Source organism: Pinus tabuliformis, chromosome 9 (assembly GCF_031772625.1).
Source record: "Pinus tabuliformis cultivar Carrire ecotype Pingquan chromosome 9, CPIR1, whole genome shotgun sequence".
Taxonomy (NCBI): domain Eukaryota; kingdom Viridiplantae; phylum Streptophyta; class Pinopsida; order Pinales; family Pinaceae; genus Pinus; species Pinus tabuliformis.
Genome location: NC_142307.1, coordinates 1,333,777,595 through 1,333,800,973, shown reverse-complemented (window position 1 = coordinate 1,333,800,973; position 23,379 = coordinate 1,333,777,595). Strand labels below are relative to the sequence as shown.

Genomic DNA, 23,379 nt, shown 5'->3' with positions numbered 1-23,379 from the left:
TGAGGTTCTTTTGGTTGCCACTGTCGACAATGAATTGTAGCGGCGAACCCTTCACCCACATTTGTGAGTGGAAAAGACGCTCCCCCTCCTCTGGATCTTCGGGCTCATTCTTCTGGACCTTGGCAATGGCAACAGTGGCGTTGGGCTCCGCATCAATGATTTGCTTCCCTTTGCCATTCCCCTTGTCGAGTTCTGACTCAGGGTCGAAACATGCATCTGATTCTGAAGCCTTCAACTCAGCCACCAGCGACTGCTTGGTCCGACACTCACTTGTGTTGTGAGTGGGCCTCTTGTGGAACTCACACCACTTTCCTGTGTCCTTCTTCGACTTCGTGGTGTTGTTCTTTTCTTGTGGCTTCGACAAGTTGTCTTGGGTCACCCAATCTTTGTTTTTGCTTTGCCTTGTCTCCATAGGAGACTTCTTCACAATTTCTGTGTCTCTGCTCTTCTTAGAACCTGTAGCCTTCTTCCTGTTGATGATAAGGTCCTTCAGTGGCATATTGTCAACATCAATCACCTCTTTGGCCAACTTTGGGTTATTTCTGAGTTTAATTTTGTATCTTAATTTGTTTGTTGGCCTTGTATGGGGTCTTTTGCCACCTTTAAAAACTTCAAACAACGTTTCCTCCTCTTGGGTCTCAATCTCTGCTTCTTTGCCTTTAATAACTTTTGGTTTAGTTGTGTCTGCAGGGGAGGCTTCAATAGGTGGACTCACAACCTGGGGAGGGCCGATATCAGCAGGTAGGTTTACAAGGGATGTAGGGTCTAGTCTACTGAGCCTGGCAGTTTTTCTCTGGTAGACTTTGGGGATTTTAGGCTAGAGGATGTAGACGGAACCTCCATGTTTTTTTTTGGCTGGGAGTTGGCTCAATAGGGGCTTGTCATTTGGTTGTTTTCCCCTTTTTAGCAGTCTTTGGTCCTCCTCTTCGCCTTTTTAAGGGGTTGAGCTTGAAAATCCACCCAAAAAAGAAAGTGGCTCCAAGTCCTTTTTGCCTTGGCTAGCTAGTTTTTCAATTAGGAGTTTGAACACGGCTTTGTGATATATGAAATGGGAGGAGGGGTTTGTTCGGAACCTGAACCTAGCTACCATATGCCTAATACTTTCTAGTGGATAAAAACAGGGATTAATTCTAATTTGGCCAGCTAGATGTGCAAGGAAGTAGAAGCCGTAGAGGCTTACCTGATTGAATCTCCCTTCACAGGTGAAGTATTGCTGACAGAGGTGAAGAGGGACGTGCCATTTGTCCTGTAACCATTCCTTCTGAATTCCGACCCTCCAGTTCTGACCCTTGAACTCCTCTTTGAAAAAGAAAGAGATATGATCCCTGCCAACACATGTTGTGCAAAATCCTTTCTCCATCTATTGGTAAGGTCGTGGCCTCAGCAATAGACTGCTCTATAACTGAAAAAGACAGACCTCCAACCTGCACACGATTTCCATCAAACACCTGAGCAAAAGACCGAGCCACTGCATTGTGGTAGTCGATACAGCGGTGGAAAAACTCACTCCAACCGGCTTGCTGAAACGGATATCGGGGTATATGTCCAACAAATCTGGTGCTTTGGGCTCAGAACGATTTGCTTTACCTCCTTTTCCATCGCGATGTGTGGTCTTCCCGGGATTCAATCCTGAATCCCTGTGAGTAAAACAAGTTCAATGCCAAGTGTGATTAACTCCGAACTGAAAAAAACAAAATTTACTGACGGGACATGGTAAAATATCTTGACATGTGGAATGGAATATTACAATTGTGCAAGTGAATGATTACAAAGCTTGAGGTGATGATTACGAATGGAGTTCGTATTATATGGTAAAATCATTATAATAACATTCACTCGTAGTAACCTAGAAAACATATTAACCAGTACATTTTTACTCCTTCGAACCGGATAGAGACACGTTTTAATGATATCGCTGACGTTAACGTAGTCAACATAATCACAACCTTTTAAATTTAAACTTTGGTTTTGGCGCTGAAAATTGGCCTATCAGTCGAAATGAAATCGCTGATGAGCCCATTGTCAACGAATTTCTTCAGCAGACTAGATCGGATCACTATAACGCTGATAGCCCTGCTATTAGTAATTTCCCTGTTTATTACATCAAAAGCGTTGACATTAAAACTGTTAGCCTTTTCTAAAAAAAACTGTTACACAGTGTTTTGTCACAGCTCTTGCACTTCCCCGTGACATACCCTGAAGTGCCCAAAACATGACCATCATGCAGTGTACTTATTCAGATATGCAGCTCATATCCTCCCTAGAACATTGATTGGAAAATGCCTTGAGATTTCCCCTTAAGAAATAACTTTAAAAACCTAATTTCGAGACTCATCGCTCTTATGAGGTTAAAAATCGCAATGGTCACTCGTTGCATCACGCTTGACCCGCGATGGCATCGCTCTATTCCCTTGTATACCCGCGATGATCCCCAAAAAGGCAATTTTCCCAAAGAGGATGAGAAGCTTCGTGATCTAGAAGCTTCCAAAGCAGCGAGCTGGAGGTTGTTTGGCATAGATGAGATCGAATTCTCCCAACTTGGCCTCTTGGTCATATCCCTCTGACCTACCTCCTTGAGATGAGGACCTACTCCTATCTTTGGAGAAATCCTAACTCCTTTTCCTTGCTTATATATTCATCTTCTCCCATTCCCAAATGGTTAGAAGTTGGTTGCTCTATGTCTATTGGCACCCTTATGCTAAGATTGTGCCTAGAGGCAATTCATTTGACTTGGAGGAGTTCTTGGAGAGTTCTTGGCTTGGACTTGGATTACCACTCAAGGAGAGCCTATCAACATCAAGGCTTTGTTTGTAAGCTTCCCTTTATTTTCTAATAATACACAACTATTGGTTCATTTTCCCAAAATGTATATGTTCATGTATCATTTAGCTTGACATTCCTTGATCAGTTAAGTAGGTTGCTATTGGATTTGCTATTTGTTTTGGCATGCCTTGTTATGTCTTGATCACTTGTGCAGGTGCATAAACACTGAGAGAAGCAAGAACAAGCCCGTGATACAAGCGGTTCAAGGTCTTCAACAAAGGAGATCGAAATAGCATCAAAACGAGGTAGGCCATCTCCTTCGTTCTTCTTTTTAATTGTAATCTAGGAAGATGTCTAGTTGATTGTCACTTTAGTTGCCAGACCCGCTCATTAGGCTAGAGGGATCGTCTTTGTTCGCAGAGAGGATTTACTTTTGAAAAAATGGCGACTCCGCTGGGGAGCCTATGATCCTTTCTATTCAATCCTTCACCTTGTTTTTGTGACGAGTTTGACCAACCGTCCGTTTTCTAGTTTATTTGCTTGTTTGTAACTATTTTCACTTGCTGGTGATTGCTTGAGAACATTGGATTTTGTCTGGTCTTGAAGATTTCTTATTTTTTCTTCATTTTTCTCGCCCATTGCAGGTTTACCTCTTACAGTGGCGATTATCGTTGTTTTGCCTATGATAGGCGCAATGATCCCAAAGTATAAGAGAAAATAGGGTTTTTCTTCTTGTTTTCAGTCTTTGTGTCCTCTATCAGTGATTTTCCAGAGTGTCTATGGTGTTTTTGATTGATTGTCTTGATTAATTTGCAAAATTTGTCTCATTGGCTTTGAAGTGAAATCTAATTGAGTTCTAGGGTTTCTAGTCAATTGGTCATCACTTGCTGCTTGTTGTTGACATTGAGATGTTTGCTTTGTTGATTGATTGAATGTTGTTTTCTGTGGAAATCATTGAAAACATCGTTTTGCATTTGTTTTAGCTTGTATTTCGAAATTTACTTTTCGTGAAAATGCATTAGATTAGTTGCATTGAAAAATTATTTTTTGAGATTCATCATTGAAAATAGATTACATTTTTCAGTGATTGAAAGCTAAAAATTGCATTAGGTGCATCAAATCATTCAAAATGGAAAGAAAAACATAATTCATATAAATGCGTCTTAGTAAAGTCAAAATCATTTTGCTTTCAAGAGGTTTGCATTTAGGATAGTGAAAAGTGAAAATCTTTTTTACTTTTGGCATTGCATTTGGAAGACAAAAATGAAAGTTAGTGGAAGGCATTTTTGCATGATGCATTATTGATTGAAATTTCTTCCCTTGATTAGTCTAGCTTTCATTGAAACGAAAGTTTTTTTTTTCTCATATAGTTGCATCATAGGCGTTCAAGTCACATCATTTTGAGCCTTAAAACTAAAACATAATTGAAGATAAACGTTAAAATCTATCAATTAATCTAAGGAGAATTTGAAACATTAACGCTCATACTTGGTGGTCTAGGCTAGAGACGTGTTTCGACGTCTATAAAACTCAGCAGTTGTCGTTCGCAATACTCTTGCATTAAACAAGCGCTAGCATGGACTTGTGCTCCCCGTACCGTCGAGTATGTAAAGGAAGACCCTCATAGGTTGCAAATCTTTATCCATAGGAAGTCGAGTCTGCCGCCCTGTAAACGTGATACGTCGAACATAGAATTTAGGGAGATTGCCTACACGTAAGCCAAGCCCTTGTAAATTTATTTGCTAAGGTGTATATTGTAGTTCACAATTACTTGGTACTCCGTTTTGCCTGGAATTACCCGAGTGGTCATTTCGATCTTTTTTGACTCCTTAAATTTGAAAATATCATCAAGAACTTGTCCTTTCAAGCTCCCCAAACAAACGAAAGTGACTAGACTCACCTTTTCATCCTTCTCTCGCCTCTTAAAACATGAAAAGGAAATGTTTTTGTTTCAAATTCTAAAATTAACTGACCGTGGAACAATATCCTTCCTATGGAAATACTCCTTAGTAGATCTTAAGTTGATACCAATGGCAACAGTTCCTGTGTCAAACAGTCAAGAAAACCCCTCTGACAGGAATCCTAGTCTTTTTCCATCTTTTGGAAATACTGGTGCTCCTTATATGGCAATGTTGTCCCTTCCTAGATTGACCATTGGTCTGCCAGTTTGGTTATTTTCAACCTCGGTGATTCTGAATGTCCAAACGGCTTTTCAACCAATTTCTCCTCCACCTAAACAATATCAACCTCATGTTGATCCTAAAGTTGACCCCTCGCCTTCTTCGACTATTTCTTCACCTCGTTCTTCCTCTTTACCTGGTGAAACCCTGGATTCTAATAACCAGGAAGCTAAGAAGAAGAAGAAGAACACGAATAAGAAGAAGCAAAATAACCAAGGGGGCAACCAAGCAGTCATTGCTACGGATGCAACTGATGTAGAAAAATCTTCCAACCAGAGAAAGTAAAATTCCCTTGCATGTTATGTAAGGGTAACCACATTCTTCGGAATTGTCCTAGTATTCCCAATGTCTTAGAAGTGTGGTCCATAGGTTCACATAGACCTTTCTCATTAGCCTCTGGCAATCATGTTGGTGACAAACCCTCAACTAGGGACAGTAAAGCTCATGGGAAAAAGGGAAAAGTCAAATTTCCCTGTAAGTTGTGTGAAGCTAATAATCCCATTCACCTTTGTCCTCTTATGGATGAAGCCTCCAAAGAGTTGGAAAACCTTACAGCTTCTCAACCTCGTCTTCCGACTAGGTATCGAAAGCTTTCCCCTACTCCACTAGTTGATCTAGTGATTGATCAAAAGTCATCTTTGGTCAACCCCACTCTATCTGAAAGTGAATCTCGTGAGTTCATTCTCGACCAACCATTGGTTGAGAAAACAGTAGACTTGGTTCCGCCTTCAGTCTTCAGTTAATCGTACCTTTCCAGTAGAGAGTGAACCTCATACTGCTCAGGTTCTTCTGGTTTCTTCAGTTTCGAATGCACTGGAGATAAATCCTCCCATACCTGAGGTGCATGAGAGTCGTTCTCCTGTCCCCATAGAAAAAAAGGGTAGCTATCTTGTTCCTACGACACCCCCTCCAAGTAGTTTGGTCACTTCTTTTGATTGGAGTCGACTGGCAGGATATCGTCTTCCGTCTTATGTGCCTTTCCAGATTACAGTACAGGCTTACCATATGGTCGTACCTAGCATAGTCATAGACGAGGGCGCATCTGTTAGCATTCTGTCCTCAACTGCTTGGCAAGCTTTAGGTTCTCCTCATCTTGTCCCCATCACCCAGAATCTGTTAGCTTTTAACAGAGGAACCAGTCAACCATTAGGGATCCTTCCTAAGTTACCTATTACTTTGGGAGGAAAGACTGTCTATATAGATGTGATGGTTGTCTAAGGCCCTTTAGATTTTAATATACTCCTTGGTCGCGACTATGTTTACGTCATGGGAGCTCTTGTCTCTCCCCTCTTTCAAGTGATGTGTTTCCCATATAAAGGAAGCATTGTGATCATTGATCAGCTTACATTCATTGGTCTTGAATCAACTCCCACTCAACCATCATCCCTAAATGGTTCTCATATACAAACGGTATCATCCCTACCACAAGTTAATTATGTGGCCACCTGTTCCATGCCCACATCTACAGATGATCTCGTCAATGATGTAGTACATCATGTACTGGGGGCATTGGAGCCCGATTTTTCCTTTGGATCCCTGGACATGTATCCCTTCCAGAGTGTTGTTCTCCCATCTAATGAGAACCTCTTGGAAGCCATGGCCTCTTTTGGTCTATGATCACCAAAGGATATGGAGCAGAGTTCCTTGTCTTGTGTCAAACTCCCTAAAAAATAAAACAAGAGGTACGAGGATAGTTCTTTTACTATGTCATCCTTGTTAAAAAATGAAATAGGTATATGGAGCAGAGTTCCTTGTCTTGTGTCAAGCTCGTTAAAAAATGAAACAAGGACCGTGGAGCAGAGTTCCTTGTCTTGTGTCAAGCTCCTTAAAAATTAAACAAGGGATATGGAGCATAGTTCCTTGTCTTGTGTCAAGCTCTTTAAAAAATGAAACAAGGGATATGGAGCAAAGTTCCTTGTTTTGTGTCAAGCTCCTTAAAAAATGAAACAAGGAATATGAGGATGGTTCTTTTACTATGTCAACCTCGTTAAAAAATGAACAAGGTCTTATGAGCATGGTTCTTTTCCTGTGTCAAGCTCGTTAAAAAATGAAACAAATCCCCTTCCAATTCGAGTCTTTGATTAGATCTCGTAAAATCCCAATCGATTCTTTCACTTGATCTCGTAAGTGAACCTTCATTCTATCCACTTAGGTGAATGAAATGAAGCTTGCGAGGCATGTACCTCGGATTGAGTCATTACGATGGGGGCATGCAAACTCATCTCAAGCATAGTTTAACTTTGTTTCAAGCTTGTGTAAAAATGAAACCATTTTCAAGCATAGTTTGTTTCTGTTTCAAGCTTGTGTAAAAATGAAACCAAATCCAAGCATAGTTTGTTTCCATTTCAAGCTTGTGTAAAAATGAAACCATTCCCACTTTACATCTCATGATTGCCATTTTTATCAGTCAATTTTTGCCAAATGAGCCTTGGTTTGTTCATTCCATCGTCACCAACTCTTTGGCCGATCATTCACTTTCACTTGGTTGTTTTACCTTGGCCTGGGGAATATCTGCGATGAGTGGTCTTATTAGCCAGCCTCTTTACCATTACATGTTTTGAGCAGTTCCATCATTACCGGAACCAGCTACTATCCGTTTATACCACTCATTCCTCCAGGTGGAGTCCCCTTTCAGCTCTTTTCAGGCTCCAAAAATATGAAAAGATTGTCGAGTACTTGTCATTTTGAACTCGTTAAAGTAAATGAATTGACATCTACTCAGTATAAGTTTAACCCTTTTTCCGGACTAAGATAAACTATTGTACAAAAAAGGAACACCTTAGTCGAACATGGCTAGGAGATTCTCTCGAATATTGTTTTCTACCTTTCCGGATTCGAGAGACAAATTATGAAAACGAACATGATGGAGTTTTCTTTTTTGTTTCTTTTTTAAACTCTCTAAACATGAAAAAGACGTTGAGTTTTTCTTACGTCGGACTCATTAAAATTTTACGACGAAAGACTTGTCACCATAGTGAGACTAAGTTTCTCCTTCCTAGGGCTCGTAAAACTTACTAGGATGGATTCATTCGAAGAATGAATCCATACGACAAGCATATGGTATCCTCTTCAAGCTTGTGTAAAAATAAAGAGGTACTCACTAGAAATAGCAAGGAAAACTGAAGATGAAACATCCTTTGTATTGGTAGCATGTCGCTCTTGAACAAGACACTCATATGTTTCTCGTGTCGGGTTTGGGATATCCTCATTCAGTCGCTTGTCCTTTTGGGTTTGGATTATCCATTTTACCTCTCATCTGACTATTCCACTTCGTCGTTATGACCCTTGGTCCTATGTTGAGTCTAATGCTGCCACACTCTGGAGTCGTGTGGCCAATATGTTCAAGAGAATTCTTATTTGCAGTTTACTACCTATACATTGTCTGATCTTTTGCTACAGTCTTGGATTCTACTCATTTCATTCCATTTTATTCCTTGTTTCGTGTCAATGATGAGGGAATCATTATGACCCTCCTTCGACGGGTCACTTCCTGTTGACTTCAGCTCATTATCCAGGAAGATGATTTAGAAACTCCCTTTCAGTACCTTAGAGCTTGCATGCCTTAATGGCAAGTTCTTTGCATCCGACAACAGGTTTTCATCATTGGCCTTCGATCGGATGATTCCACAAGTGTTCGACTTCAACTTCGTTATCACATTCACGGATTGTATTGTCGTACCTTGAGAGCCATTATCATTATGGGTGGTTCCTGTGGTGCCTGTTAACGGTCTACATCATTGGTCGGTAATCAAGTGGTTTTCTAGCATGTTCGACTTCGACACGTTCATTCGCATGTTTGAATTCATACTTTGATCGAGTCAAGATGGAGCACAAGACCCTGAGTCTTGTCTGATATGACTCAGGCTGCCTGGAGTTATATGTTATTCTTGATTGTACACATGTTTCTGCTATACGCATGGCTGTGACTATACCGTGGGACTTTACATTTATGGTGATCCTTCTATATTGGATGGCTGTGAACATGCCTTGGATCTCAGATTTACAAATGATCCTCGTTGTCTGAATGGTTGCGCCCATACCATGGATCTTATCATATAGTCCTCATCATCCGGATGGTTGCGCCCATGCCGTAGATTCATGTTTTGATCTCAGATATGTATATGCATCTTTGATTTGCAGGTCTCCTAACAGTGTGTGTCCTTGTCCTTGCAAAAGCTCGTAAAGCATCTCAGCCATCACTCCCTGTTCTGCCTCATGCCTTAGGGGGCATCTGTTACACAGTATTTTGTCACACCTCCTACACTTCCCCGTGACAAACCCCGAAGTGCACGAAACATGACCATCATGCAGTGTACTTATTCAGATATGCAGCTCATATCCTCCCTAGAACATTGATTGGAAAATGCCTTGAGCTTTCCCCTGAAGAAATAGCTCTAAAACCCTAATTTTGAGACTCATCGCTCTTATGAGGTTAAAAACCGCGATGGTCACTTGTTGCATCACGCTTGACTCACGATGGCATCACTCTGTTCCCTTATATACCCGCAATGATCCCAAAAAGGCAATTTTCCCAAAAGGATGAGAAGCTTTGTGATCTAGAAGCTTCTAGAGCGGCAAGCTGGAGGTTGTTTGGCATAGATGAGCTCGAATTCTCCCAACTTGGCCTCTTGGTCTTATCCCTATGACCTACCTCCTTGAGATGAGGACCTACTCCTATCTTTGGAGAGATCCTAACTCCCTTTCTTTGCCTATATATTCATCTTCTCCCATTCCCAAATGGTTAGAGGTTGGTTGGTCTATGTCTATTTGCACCCTTATGCTAAGATTGTGCCTAGAGGCTATTCATTTGACTTGGAGAAGGAGTGCTTGGAGATTTATTGACTTGGACTTGGATTACCACTAAAGGAGAGCTTATCAACATCAAGGCTTTGGTTGTAAGCTTCCCTTTATTTTCTAATAATACACAACTGTTGGTTTATCTTCCCAAAATGCATATGTTCATGTATCATTTAGCTTGACATTCCTTGGTTAAGTAGGTTGCTATTGGATTTTCGATTTGTTTTGGCATGCCTTGTTGTCTCTTGATCACTTATGCAAGGGCATAAACACTGAGAGAAGCAGGAACAAGCCCGTGATACAAGCGGTTCAAGGTCTTCAACAAAGGAGATCGAAATAGCATCAGAACAAGGTAGGCCATCTTCTTCGTTGTTCTTTTCAATTGTAATTTAGGAAGATATCTAGTTGATTGTCACTTCAGTTGCTAAACCCACTCATTGGGCTAGAGGGATCGTCTCTATCCGCAGAGAGGACTTACCTTAACAGCAAAACCTTTTAAAAAATGAAGTTTATTGTGATAACAGACATGTTAAGAGTTGTTAATGAGTCTCGGAGGGAGGGAAGGATTCTGATAGCTTTCAGTTTCACCTTCATAGCTCTCATCCCAAAAGTGGACTATCTTGCCTCCTTTGAAGATTTTTGTCCCATCTCTTTAAGTAATTGTGTATATATGGTTATTTCAAAGGTGATTACTATAATGATCAAGCTTGTACTTTCAATTTTTCAAAGACCATTTCAAAGCAACAAATCAGTTTTCTTGAGGAGAGACAGATTCATGAAGCTATTGGAGTCGCTCAAGAAGGAATGCATATTATACAAACCCAGAGATTAAAAGGTGTCATTATTAAGCTCTATCTCTCAAAGGCAGATTTAAAGGTGTCATTATTAAGCTCGATCACTCAAAGGCATATGATCGATTCAACTGGTTGTTCATAAGACTATTGCTGACACATGTGAGTTTTGAGGTTCCTTTTGTTAACTGGATCAAGAGTTGCCTAAAGTCCGTGTCTTTTGCAGTTTTGATAATTGGCTCTGCTTCACCATTTTTCCATGCTTAGAGAGGGTTGGGACAAGGGTGCCCTTTTGCCCTTTGTCTCCCTCCATTTTTTTGCTTGTGGCTAAAGGTCTTAGTCATATGTTGGAGGAGGCAAAAAGGAGAGGTGAGTTTCAAGGTGTGGTTCTTGCTCATGCTCTAGTAATTACACATTTGCTATTTGTTGATGGTATTCTTATCTTTTGTAATGGCTCGACAAGTGATTTCCATAAACTTTGTGAGATATTGGATCTATTTGGGAAAGTTACAGGCATGGTTATCAATGCTAGAAAGTCTACCATATCTTTTCATAATATTGAAGCTTCTGACTCCTTCATATCAGAACAATTCTTCCTTTTGAGATAAACAACTTAGAGGATGGTTTAAGTATTAGAGCTTCTATTCAAAGCCAAACTGCTACAAAAAAGAAAACTGGTTTTGATTAATAACCAAACAAAAGACTCACTTGTTGGAGTTTCAAGTGGTTATCTAGAGCAGGAATATTAGTATTGGTAAAATCAGTTCTTGAAGTTATTCCTGTCTATTGGATGTCGCTGGCTTGGATCCCAAAGAGTGTTTTGGAAAAAGCATGAAGGAGTTGCTTCAAGTTCTTGTGGGAAGGCACTCATGACAACTCTATCGTTCCTTGGGTCAAGTGGAATCATCTTGCCGTTCCAAAAGTTGTTGGGTGGTTGGGGGCTCAAAAATACATTTTTGTTTTCAAAAGCTCTTGCAGCAAAATGTGGTTGGCAATTATTACAGACCCATAGTCTTTGGACTATGGTTGTGTACCAGAAATATATAGCTCCTTATTCTATAGAGGAATGGGTTCGGCTTCAGGAAAAACCACACCAGGTTGGCAATTATTATCCACCCATAGTCTTTGGATTATGGTTGTGTACCAGAAATATATAGCTCCTTATTCTATAGAGGACTGGGTTCAGCTTCAGGAAAAACCACACCAAGAACATTCTTATTGTATGGAGGGTTGTATTAAATTCTTATGAGTTGATAGCATCAGGACAGGCATGGAAGATTGGGAATGGAAGTAAGGTAAGATTGCGGTTAGATCCTTGGCCTGGTAGTGGGGACAGGCATAGACTGTCACAAGCTCTCATTGATCTTCTCGGAGATGCATTTCCAGAATGCTCATATACATAATCCTCTACAAACCACCCTTTGGCGACACGGTTGATTTACAGCTGAAGATTTAATTCTACAGGAGGAATATCGAGAAGAATGGAGTAGCTATTTGGATGCTTTGACTACAGCTCATATTAGAATGTCTGACAGACAATGCACTGGTTTGGGCTCACTCTCCTGGTATTTATACTCCCAAGTTGGGTTACATACATGATACATCTGAATGTGGTAGCTCAAAATCTAGAGGTTGTTTGGTGGCGGAAAGTGCTTTCGAAGTCGAGATGTCCATGAAAGCCTCATCTTCTTCTGTGGTGTATTATAGAGAAAAACAAATTTGACTTGGGATGCAATGCAGAAAAGACATAAGATTGGCCCTAGTTGTTGTGCCCTTTGCAAGGGCAGCAAGAAGTCTATAGAACATTTGTTTCTTAATTGCCCCTTTACAAAACGAGTTTGGTCGGCTTCTTGTGCTCTTTTAGGTCTGGATTGTGGGTGGTAGGGTTTATATTTTAAGGAGATATGGAAATCTTAGGTACAGAATAGAGCTACAAATTCTTTGAAAGTTTTGCCACTCATTTTAAGTTGGGGCATCTGGTTGGCAAGAAACAGAGATTTTCCAAAACCAATCATCCTATCTAGAAAAGATAGAATCTGAAGGTCTCACAATCCTCCCACATTATCCTCAGTCAAGAGTACCTGCTAGGGGGAGGAGTACCTGATGTTATAATTCCTTGGGGTTATTTTGATGGGGCATCTCAGGGTGATGAGATGCTTTGTGTGTGTGTGTGGGAGGGCGAGGGCAGTTTCATTCTGCACTTGTCTCAGCAGCATTCTTTCCATGTTAAGATGGGTCTAGGTAGAGGTTCAAACAACTGGGCAGAACTATTAGCTTGCAGACATATTATAGTGTCTTCTAGTTGCTGGGTGATCCTAGAGTGGCAGATTTCTAGATGGAAAAGGTTTCATTTTCATCCAATTTTGACATTGTTCTTCTTTGCTTGCACTACTAATAAAAACTACATCAAAGTTACATCTAGCTAGGCTTATTAGCTTCAGAAAGGTGGACGACTATGGGGACTTGGGGGCCTCTTCACCATAAAGTTTCATGGTCAAATTCCAGAAACGTTCATCAACTTGAGAGAGTAACCTGGTTACCAGCAATAACAATGAGACAGCCTATATGCTTTGCACCATGAAAAGAGCAGTGAAAAACTGTGCCCAACATCATTGCTCCAAGTTGTGCAGGCTATGCAAGTAGCCATTATTTCAGAATGGTTGATGTTTCAGCCCTAACAGCTATTGTGACAACCACAATGAGCTAATCAATATAGCATCTTATTATGTAATCCAGTGTGTAAGGTTATAGCAACTAGGACAGCAAGGTAAAGATACCAACATTTAAATGGATATGTCAAATACTTAAAAAGTTTTTGGTTTACATATAAATAGAAAGGTATAAAATCATGTTTAACAACGGAAAGAGATAAATAAATATAGGAGCTCCTGTAGTCAAAGCAGTGAGACTTTTGTAAACGTAACCTAATTTGCAAGGCTGAAAAAGGATATCTACCTGTAACAGCACAGCACCAGCTCCATCCCCAAAAAGAATGCAGGAGCCCCGGTCTGTCCAATCAACATATCTAGAAAGGGCATCAGCTCCAATAACCAAAACATTTTCAAATCCGCCACCTGTCATTGTTCCAAGAATACTAACCATAAGCAAATGAATTAAACAAAAAGATTTGGATTTATCAGGAATCAGAACAGACACAACAGCTCACCTTTTATGAAACGTGTTGCTGTTACAAGACCCAATACAAAGCCACTACAAGCAGCTGTAATGTCGAAAGCCAAGGCTTTTATACAACCCACCTCCCTCTGCACCTGATATCAAAATTGCATTTTCTAATACAGAATCATGAGCATGAATAATTAATGCACAATTTTAAGGAATAATATCTAAAATCTACATGTAGTAAACTGTAATTGTTAAAATTATATAAATTGACACAAAAAATACCAATTGAATATGGTTAAGGGGAAAAAAATCCTGTCCTAAAAACATAGGTTGTCAGCATGCAAAAACTTAATCCTAACAATAGCATGAGATCCAAAAAAATTGGAACTTTTGAGAGTTGAAAAAGAAATATTTTATGGATCACTGACTATAGACACTTGTTTGGGTCCCATTTAAAAAATGGCATAATTACATATTTCCAATAAATCAACACATGCACAATCATTAATAGCAGTTATTTTTCATTTGGATATCACGAGGCAAGCCACTTCGTGGTGGCTACCTCGTGCAATTTCATTCAAAGTTTCAACCCCAACAGGAATGTGGTTGCAGAAAGATGTTCATATACCAACATAATTATTGATATAGATGGAATACTTTGTGCAATCATTTCATTACACATGTTAGAAGATAATACTGCTAATAGAAAAGTGGCAAATTGTAAAAACGTAATACACACATGCACACAAGAACAAGTTTTCAAGACACCAAATCATGCCAATGATTGCAAAATTTATCCCAATGAGAAACTCTTACAGTGAAGTTCTTTGATTAGGTCTGTGAAGAGACATTTGAAACTGGTCACAAACTTGCATAGGAAGGCAAATGTAACCTCAGCCACAAGGCCCACAACATTGAAGGAAGCTCATTTGTTGAAAATTCCCAACATTAAACCTAACTATTGACTGGCATGTGGTTTACTGATCATGGGACATGTGGGTTAGAGGACCGTCAGATTCTGCTGAATGATTACAAATTTGCAGTAGAATCTGCTTAACTGGAATATTTCCGATGTTGTGCCAGTTAGTCTAATTAATCATATGAAGAATATGCTCACTTTCTGGTCTTGGTTATGGTTTGGTTCTAGTTTGGATGTGTTCTAACTTCTATCTAGTATCAACTGCTTCCGGCATTTGCAACTTTTTGTCTTTATGCAATATCCAAAGAGTTTTTCAATACCTTTGCAGATCAAATAAGGCATGTCTACATCACCATATATAAAATTCTATAAATTGTATCGAATTGTTTATATGGTGATCTAGATATGCCCCATTTGATGTGCAAAGGTATTGAAAACCCCTTTGGATATGGTGGCAAGTGGCAACTCTCAGCTATAAGGGTTTCAATTGTATGAAAGGAACAACAAAATACTAGAGCAAAAGTCTCCCTGGGGAATGAAAAAACAATTACAAGCTTCTTTTTCTATACGTCTTATATGTTATTTCCTAAATGATTTTTGGATTTCATTTTGAGCTGCTGTAAGACTCAGCTCAAACAAATTCATGAATAGGTGGCTAAATAATGGTCCAAAAGGACAGAGGATATTGACAGTGATGTTGTTATAAAAAAGACTCTTCAGTCACTAAGAAGCAAGCTAATGATTCAAAGATCTTAGCATGTGGAAAATAAAGATGCTTTGCTTATATTCTGACAAGGCACTATAAACTAATTGCAAGGAATAACATACTAAACTATGATAGAATGATCAGCTTTGATTCACAGATTTGCAAACAGGAAGCATGAGTTAATTCAGAAAGCAGATGGATTTAGACAAGGCAATACAGATTATTTGTGAGAAGCAACAGACTAAACTATGATAAGAATTAGATGCTTTAAGTCACAATTGTAAACAACAGCATGTACAGATTACTCCGCATGCAACAAAAGAAGGGCTGCTTGGGAGCGGGAGCAAGGAACGCCATTTTCAAAAGCTCCCGGGTCGGGAGATATTTTGGGAGCGAATTTTATATAATATATATTTTGATGCATATATGTCAACAAAAGCATGCAGAATGATGAATTAGTGATAAAAAACAAGCCAAAAAAACAAGGATTAAACTAAACCATATAACATCATTCATCTAGTAGCTGATAAGTTATACTTCATCAACCACAGGTCCACGTTGCAACATCTCGATTCTCATCAACCTTAAAGTTTCGAAGTTTCAAAATTCAATATATATCATTTGTCATCACTAAAATCGTACTTGTAACCACTACCAATAACCAAACTATAACAAAGAATATCAAAGTTTCAAAAATGAAATGAAATGTTCCAAGAAGCATCATATTCATAATTCATTACCAATGACTTATAAATGCCTACTTCAAACTTAAATTGTCATTTATTTTTTACAAAAAATGCCATAATAAATATGCAAGAGTCAATTGTTATAAAAAGTACTACAAAGTACAAACTAGAAAAGACATGTAAATCTATAGTATATACTCTAAAATCTCTTATTTCCATGAGAAACTTCTAGTTTCTTTGAGGATGATCCATGAGTTTCCTCCCACATAGTGGGACAACCATGTCCAGAACCAAAAGGCACATGACCTCCACGCAATGCTGCAGATGGAGGTGGCAACAAAGGCAAATTTGGTGCCCATGCAACTTAAGCACTGCTAGTGGATGATGGGGGTGGCATGGTTGTTGTTGTTGCTTCATCGTAATATTTCAAAACCTCTGGCTTCCAATTCTTCTAAATGTATAGCTCCATCTTCCAAATTATCCTCCTTTGGGTTGTTGTCCGAAGTCATATATGATACTTTCAGCATGAGCCTACTCAAAATAATTTGTCCACAACCTCACGTTGTAGTGCACAAAAACCAAGCTTTCTGCCCAATTTTCATTGAGGCAGTTTCTTCTCACATTATGGATGAAGCTATAGGTGCTCCAACACCTCTCTATAAAAGAAGTATTAACAACCTGTGAAAGCACTTTTATTGCCAATTTTTCCAAAGATCCCACAGAGTCATACATGTTCCACCATGTGACAGCATCCATTCTATGCTAAGTCACCTGACACGGGGATTCGGGACACGTAGGATTCGGGATTCGTGGTGTCGGATTCGGGACACGCTGACCCCCCGGAACAGGACACGTTAGGACACGTTATATATTATTTTATTAAAAAATATATATATAATATATATTTTAAAATATATATATATATATATTAAAAATTAGATATTATCATATTTCTTACACAAATTTTAATTAATGATACAAATTTATTGATTTCAAACATAGATCTTCATCTATAGCTATTAGCATGCATAGTACATACAAAATTCAAATAAATGTTAGTGGTACTGGTCACATAAATGATAAATCTATTAAAAATTTAAATCATGATTCATAATTCATAACTGAAAGACAACTTACAACTACAAGATAGTAAGATAAACACACTGACAACTGTAGTTTTCTCATTAAGTCATCAAATCAAAATGTGTTACATAGGTAGTGTTGGTGCAATGCCAATGGCAAATAGAAATAGAAAATATAAAACAACTACAAGTATACAAGCCTCAAGGCATCAATCAGCATCAGAATTAGCATCACTGTCCCCATCATCATGGTCCCCACTGCTCTCCTCTACATCCTCCTCCTCCCCTGTATCCATAGTCGCCTTTGCATCTGCTGGTATGGAGGCTGACCCCTCTAAGTCATCAAATCTAACAGGCTCTAGCACTGGATCATTGAGATCCATGTTGGCCAATGCCAACTCAACAATGGTGTCCAGACCCATATCATCAGGAACAGTGTTACTTGGGAGCGGGAGCGAAAACGGGAGCGGGAGCGACATATTCAGAAGCTCTTGGTTTGGTGCTCTTGATTAAATACGAGTTCCATACCCTAATACATGACAAAATTCAATGGAAACATTGCAATCCCCCAATCCTAAAATCCTGAAAAACTGATAAGTCTGCTGGATTTTGAATGAAATCTAAAATTCTACTTTCTCCATATGAAATCCAATGAGGCCGGAACCACTCTCAAACATCCTGAGTCATTTCATGGTAATGTTAAAAATTTAAGTAAAAGGATGAAAATGAAGATTAAGGAGAATGTCACTTTTACTTTAAGAATTTAACATTACCATGAATAGCATATCAATACTAGGGCCTAGACTTGATTATGACGCTGCCAAAATGCTCTACTCCTTGCTGCAACAGCACAAATCACTTACCAAATGAAAATATTAATGAGCAAACACGCCTTTTTCATACCCGCGCTGAGCTTAGCGAGTCCTGGAAACCGGACACGTGTCCTAAAATCGCGACACGCCCCTGAAAATCGCGACACGCCCTCGGACACGACGTGTCCTGTGATTTGGACACGAATCCGGACCGAATCGTGTCGGATTCGCCGGATTCGGGATTCGCAGGGGGTTTAGGACGAATCCGGTTTCCTAGATTCTATGCCTATCTTCAATTGCATGCAAAGAATCGAATACTCCAGTTTGATTGAAGTATTTGCCTAATTCTCCACACAAACTAGCACAGTCCTCCCTGTCAGGGACTAGCTTGTCTAACGTTGCCATATACCCAACTTGTACCTATCTATATGGGGTTTGGTCCTAACCCCACCCCCAGGTGTAGGTTTGCCTAACCAAGATGGAGAGTAGTATTTTGGCATAAGGATATACGCCAAGGAATGTAGTGGAACATTAAGTTTATCCCACTGTGCACACACATATTTGTGAATATGATCATACAAGATGGGATCTTCTGCCTAAACAATATCTTTTATTTGCCCAACATGTTATCCATCTGTGCATACACCTCCTCAATCACCGACATTTGTATCTACAAAGTGAATCATGTTATAAATGGGTTTGGTGTCTCGCAAAACATCCCCCACACTTGCCCAAAGCTGACCATCAAGAGCAAAGTCCTCCACCTTTTCAAAATCTCCCTGTCAGTTGCAATTGCAGCCCTGTCTTTTAATACTTGCCAATGTGGACTTGATACCATGCTAGTCAATGACTCTCTTACCTTCAAAAGCCACTTGATTGTTGTTGAAACACATGGTAGCCATGGTTGGTATTTTCATCTTGGAAGAAAAAAACGGAAATTTAAATTTTTAAATGTTCCTCCAAAATTTATTAGGTCGGTTGGGCCCCAAAGAGGCACCCATCCATTGTTGATTTGGGGTAGCATTGGATGTGCTCTAGGTCTCACATTTTGCAGGGAGGCTTGGGCACATGTATTCCAAAGAAACCGGAAAGTGTTTTGGGAAATTCCACCCAGAGACAATTTTATTAAAATAATTGATTATTTTTAATGGGATCCTAAGTCTAAACTTAGGAAATTAAAAATATTAATGGGTATTAATCTAATTGTGGGTGTAACTTCTAGAAGAAGACGAGGATCAAGCTAAAATGATCTTAGTCATTGATTAGCTTTTAATCTGGTTTGTTGAATGCCAACGAGAGGATTATTTAAGGGACCTTGAGGGTCATTTGGAAAACACACCAAGAGATCAAGAGATCGAATTTCTGAAGTGAGAAGTTCTTAGGAGGAAGTTCTGATCGAGGAGATTTCTTGCAATTGAGGGGCAAGGATAGCATCAGGAGAGAGAGATTTTCTTAGCCGGAGAATCATCAGCAGAGAGAGGCAGAGTAATCCAACAGCTCTCACGCAGAGGCTGATGCAAGGCCACGCAGAGGTAGTGCAGAGGGTGAGAGAGTCTGAAATTTTGCTGGGCAGAGTCAGTTTCAGAAGTCAGGAGTCGGGATGAGATCGGGAGGCTGAAAGCAGTGACTCTGGGCAGCAAATCGATCAGTTGGCTAGGTGACACAGTGTCTAGAGGGGGTGACGCAATGAATGCATGAGGACTGTGTAGAGGCAACATAGGGCCTACCAAAGGCACCTCATCCAGTGTCCAGATCAACCAGGATTTTTTCTCAGTGATTGTGTGAGGTAATCTCACAAATCTTTTTGCCAGTATTTCCCTCTCTGTAACTGAATAACCCTTGAGGTATTCAGAGATGTATTTAGAATTTGCTATTGCTTAATAATAATAAACCCTCGAAGCTGTTGCACCGGTTTTCCCGCATTGGATTTTTCCGAGGACATTTGTCCAAAAATAACGGTGTCAATTGTGTTGTATTTTCTTTCTTGCTCAGTCTCTTGTTTGCACATAATAATTTAATTAAGTGAAGGTTGCAGTGTATATATTTCAATATTTGCCGTAGGAAACTGCAAATAACCTATTCATGTAAATCTAACAAGTAGGAGAAATATCATTGGTTGCTGCATTAGGAATTCTGGTTTAGGAGTTTTCACATGGTATCAGAGCTGCAGGTGAAGCAAGAAGAGCAAAGCCGGTAGATCCAACGCTGAGCAGAAGAGGGAAATCAAAAAGCTGCAGGAAGCAGCAGTTCGGAACCCCAAAGTGTTTGCGTAGTTCTTAGCCGAAGGGCTGAAATTTCGAGGCAGTCTCTCTCCGAGAGAGTCAATGGAGAGAAGAGCTTCCAAATCGAATTTTTGTCGGGTCAAAGGGAGCAATGTTGAAGCCTCAGTGTGAGGAGAGCTGGTGGGACGCAAATTTTTCTACAAGTGGTTTGTTGGGCAGGAAATCGTCAGAAGGAAGAGGAGAAGCACGACTGAGGGAATTTCTTCCTCAAAGAATTCGTAACCAAGGAATTCGAATTCTCTAGAGCTAAGCAACAGCAAGGGGCAGCAATTTTTCTACCTCCAGCAGGGAATGCGTGTGAAAATTTCTGAATCTAACACATCAAAAACCCCTACTGCAATATCCGGTTTATTATCTCCTACTTGTTCTTTACATTAACAAGTTATTTAATAATATAAACATCGAAATAAACACAATTGCAGCCTTCACAAATATACAGATCAGCAACCGAAATAAACTAAGACAACACAAGGGACACCATTATTTTGGACAATCGTCTCAGGAAAAACCCCACGCTGGAAAACCGATGCAGCATATGACGATTTTATTATTAAGCAGATTTCTGAATACAACTAGGGTGCCAAAAATGGCTCAACCTTCAAAGAATATCCTTGGCAGCAATACCTCTATCCAGAGACAGATATTTCGGCTAATCAGCAACCGATGAACAATCCCACAGTGACTCAAGTTGTTCCTTGTGCTGGATAGCGAAAGTTGCTCCACGCACTCCTTTGGAACTGTGTCACCCTCTTCGGAACTGTGTCACCCTCTCCGACTCTGCGTCAACCAATCAGCTCTTAGTCTCTTCCACAGAATCACCTTAGTGCAGCCTCTAAAGCTTTCTGTGTCCTCTGCGTCAGCCACTACGGCCTTTGCGTCAGCTTCTTTGGCCCTTTGCATCCTCTGTGTTGGCCTCCTTAGCCTCTGCGTCAACCCTCCTAGGCTCTGCACTGCCTCTTCCGGCAATCTATTGCCTCCCTGATATGTATTCTTCAACCTCTTGTTGAACTACCCCTTGCTGCAACTGATCACTCACTCGATTTCCTCAACAAACCCAACCCCAGAAAATCAAATTCTTGAGCTCTCTTGGTGTATCTTCAACTGACCCTCAAGCCTCCTCTTATACTTTTCTTGTTGATGATTCAACGACCGAGATTAGGTCCCTAATCAACGGCTAATATTAGATTTGGCTTGATCCTCATTATTTAGAACTTTCTCACCCATTTTATATTAATACACATTAACATTTTAATTTTCTCAAGTTTAGACTTAGGAACCCCATTAAAAATATTAATTATTTTAATATCTCTTCATCCGAATGGAATTTCTCCAAACGATTTATGGGTCTTAGATATCTCATGTGCCTTAGCCACTCCACCAATTTTCATGGCTAGAGCACATCCGATGCTACAAAAAAACAACACTCCCTCTTAGCGAGGAATGTACTCTAGTAATAATGTCTCACCATAAAAGTATCACATTGTTCCTCCGCATCGGTACCTGTGCTAATGCTTGGCCTGCTGCCTCACATCCACTGCACTGCTACTTCTTGTACTGATGGCCATGACACTGCCACTGCTACATCTGTATTGTAGCTCCCTCTCAAAATGTTGCCTCATGCTGCCCAAAGCAACCACTACTAACTATTGCACTACAACTCAGATACCGAGACGTAACTGACTTCACCCAAACACTGACATCATGGTAAGTCTGGAAGCTTCATGATGCTGAAGCTACCTCTGTTGCTATCCAGTGGATCCTCTACTGCCATTGCGCTGCTGCAAACACCTTTGTGCCTCTCGCACTATTGCAACCTCCACTGTGTTACCTCAGATTTCTACACTCTAGCCCTACCTTGCTGCTCCATCACACTTTGCTTCACGCGACACCTGTCATCATGTTGTTGTCGTTAAGGGCTCTCGTAGCCGGATGTGATCCAAGAGTTTGGGCACCTCAAGGATCCTGCCCGCACATGTAGTCCTCCTGACTACAACTCGATGTCTCCCCACCTTTTCTCTAGAGGCGCATGAACACTCATGGCACAATAGTCATCAGTCTCGACATCCTTCTCCACCTTTGTTGGAGCTGCCTTTGAGTTAGAAGCTTCTCCCTTGCCTTTCTAACTGGGGCACTAAGATGCATAGTGTCCCAGCTCCCCACAGTAGAAGCACTTTACCTTGAAGATATCCTTCTTCTTCCTCTTATGTAGTCCTTGCTATCTCGCAGATGCAAGGGTTGCATCCTCCTCCTCCTTGCTCTCAATTCCTTTGCTGCTACTTTCTGTCTTGGTTAATCTCCTAAGCTCTTCCTGTCGAAGAGCTGCCCACATCTCCTCCCAATTGGGGAGAGTCACTCTACACAAAATACCTTGGACAAATGTCTCCCACTCCTCGGAAACTGCATTCATGGCAGTCCTGACTAAGAACTCTGGATCTGCACTCTAACCCTGCCTTGCTGCTTCACCCGACACCTATCATCATGTTGTTGTCATTAAGGGATCCCGTAGTCGGATGTGATCCAAGAGTTTGGGCACCTTGAGAATCTTGCCCGCGCATGGAGTCCTCCTGACTACAACTCGATGTCTCCCCACCTCTTCTATAGAGGCGCATGAACACTCATGGCACAATCGTCATCAGTCTCGACATCCTTCTCCACCTTTGTTGGAGATGCCTTTGAGTCGGAAGCTTCTCCCTTGCCTTTCTTCCTTGGGCACTGAGATGCATAATGTCCAAGCTCCACACAGTAGAAGCACTTTACCTTGGAGATATCCTGAATTCCCTTGCTGCTACTTCCCGTCTTGGTCAATCTCGGGAGCTCTTCCTATCGAAGAGTTGCCCACATCTCCTCCCAATTGGGGAGAGTTGCTCTACCCAAAATACCTTGGACAAATGTCTCCCACTCCTCAGAGACTGCATTCATGGCAGTCCTAACTAAGAACTCTAGATCTCGAGTAGACCCTACTGAAGTAAGCTCGTCACGAATCCCCTGCAACTTGAGAATGAAGGGATTTATCTCCTCTCCCTTCTGCATCTGATATGACCTCAACTAATTCTCTAATAACATCTTTCGTTGCACACAAGATCCGTGGTATAAGGAGGTCAAGGTGTCCCACATTTCCTTTGTTGTGTTCTTCTCAGCAATATGTAGTATGGCATGATCTTTGACCCCGTCTAGGATCATGCACTTCGCCCTCGCCTGAGCCTCCTCATACTTCTCATTCTTAGCTGGGTCAACTGGG

At 40.5% G+C, this 23,379-nt stretch overlaps 1 pseudogene across 1 annotated transcript in view; it reads right to left on the bottom strand.

The window, feature by feature from the left end:
• Nucleotides 1-23,379, bottom strand: part of LOC149153440 (beta-ketoacyl-[acyl-carrier-protein] synthase III B, chloroplastic-like) — a 69,220-nt pseudogene that overhangs the window by 20,407 nt on the left and 25,434 nt on the right. Inside the window, exons 5-6 of the transcript XR_016263354.1 lie at nt 13,698-13,800; nt 13,487-13,605 (exon numbers count right to left, since the gene is read on the bottom strand). The product of XR_016263354.1 is annotated as a beta-ketoacyl-[acyl-carrier-protein] synthase III B, chloroplastic-like (transcript). The remainder of the gene's footprint in view (nt 1-13,486; nt 13,606-13,697; nt 13,801-23,379) is intronic.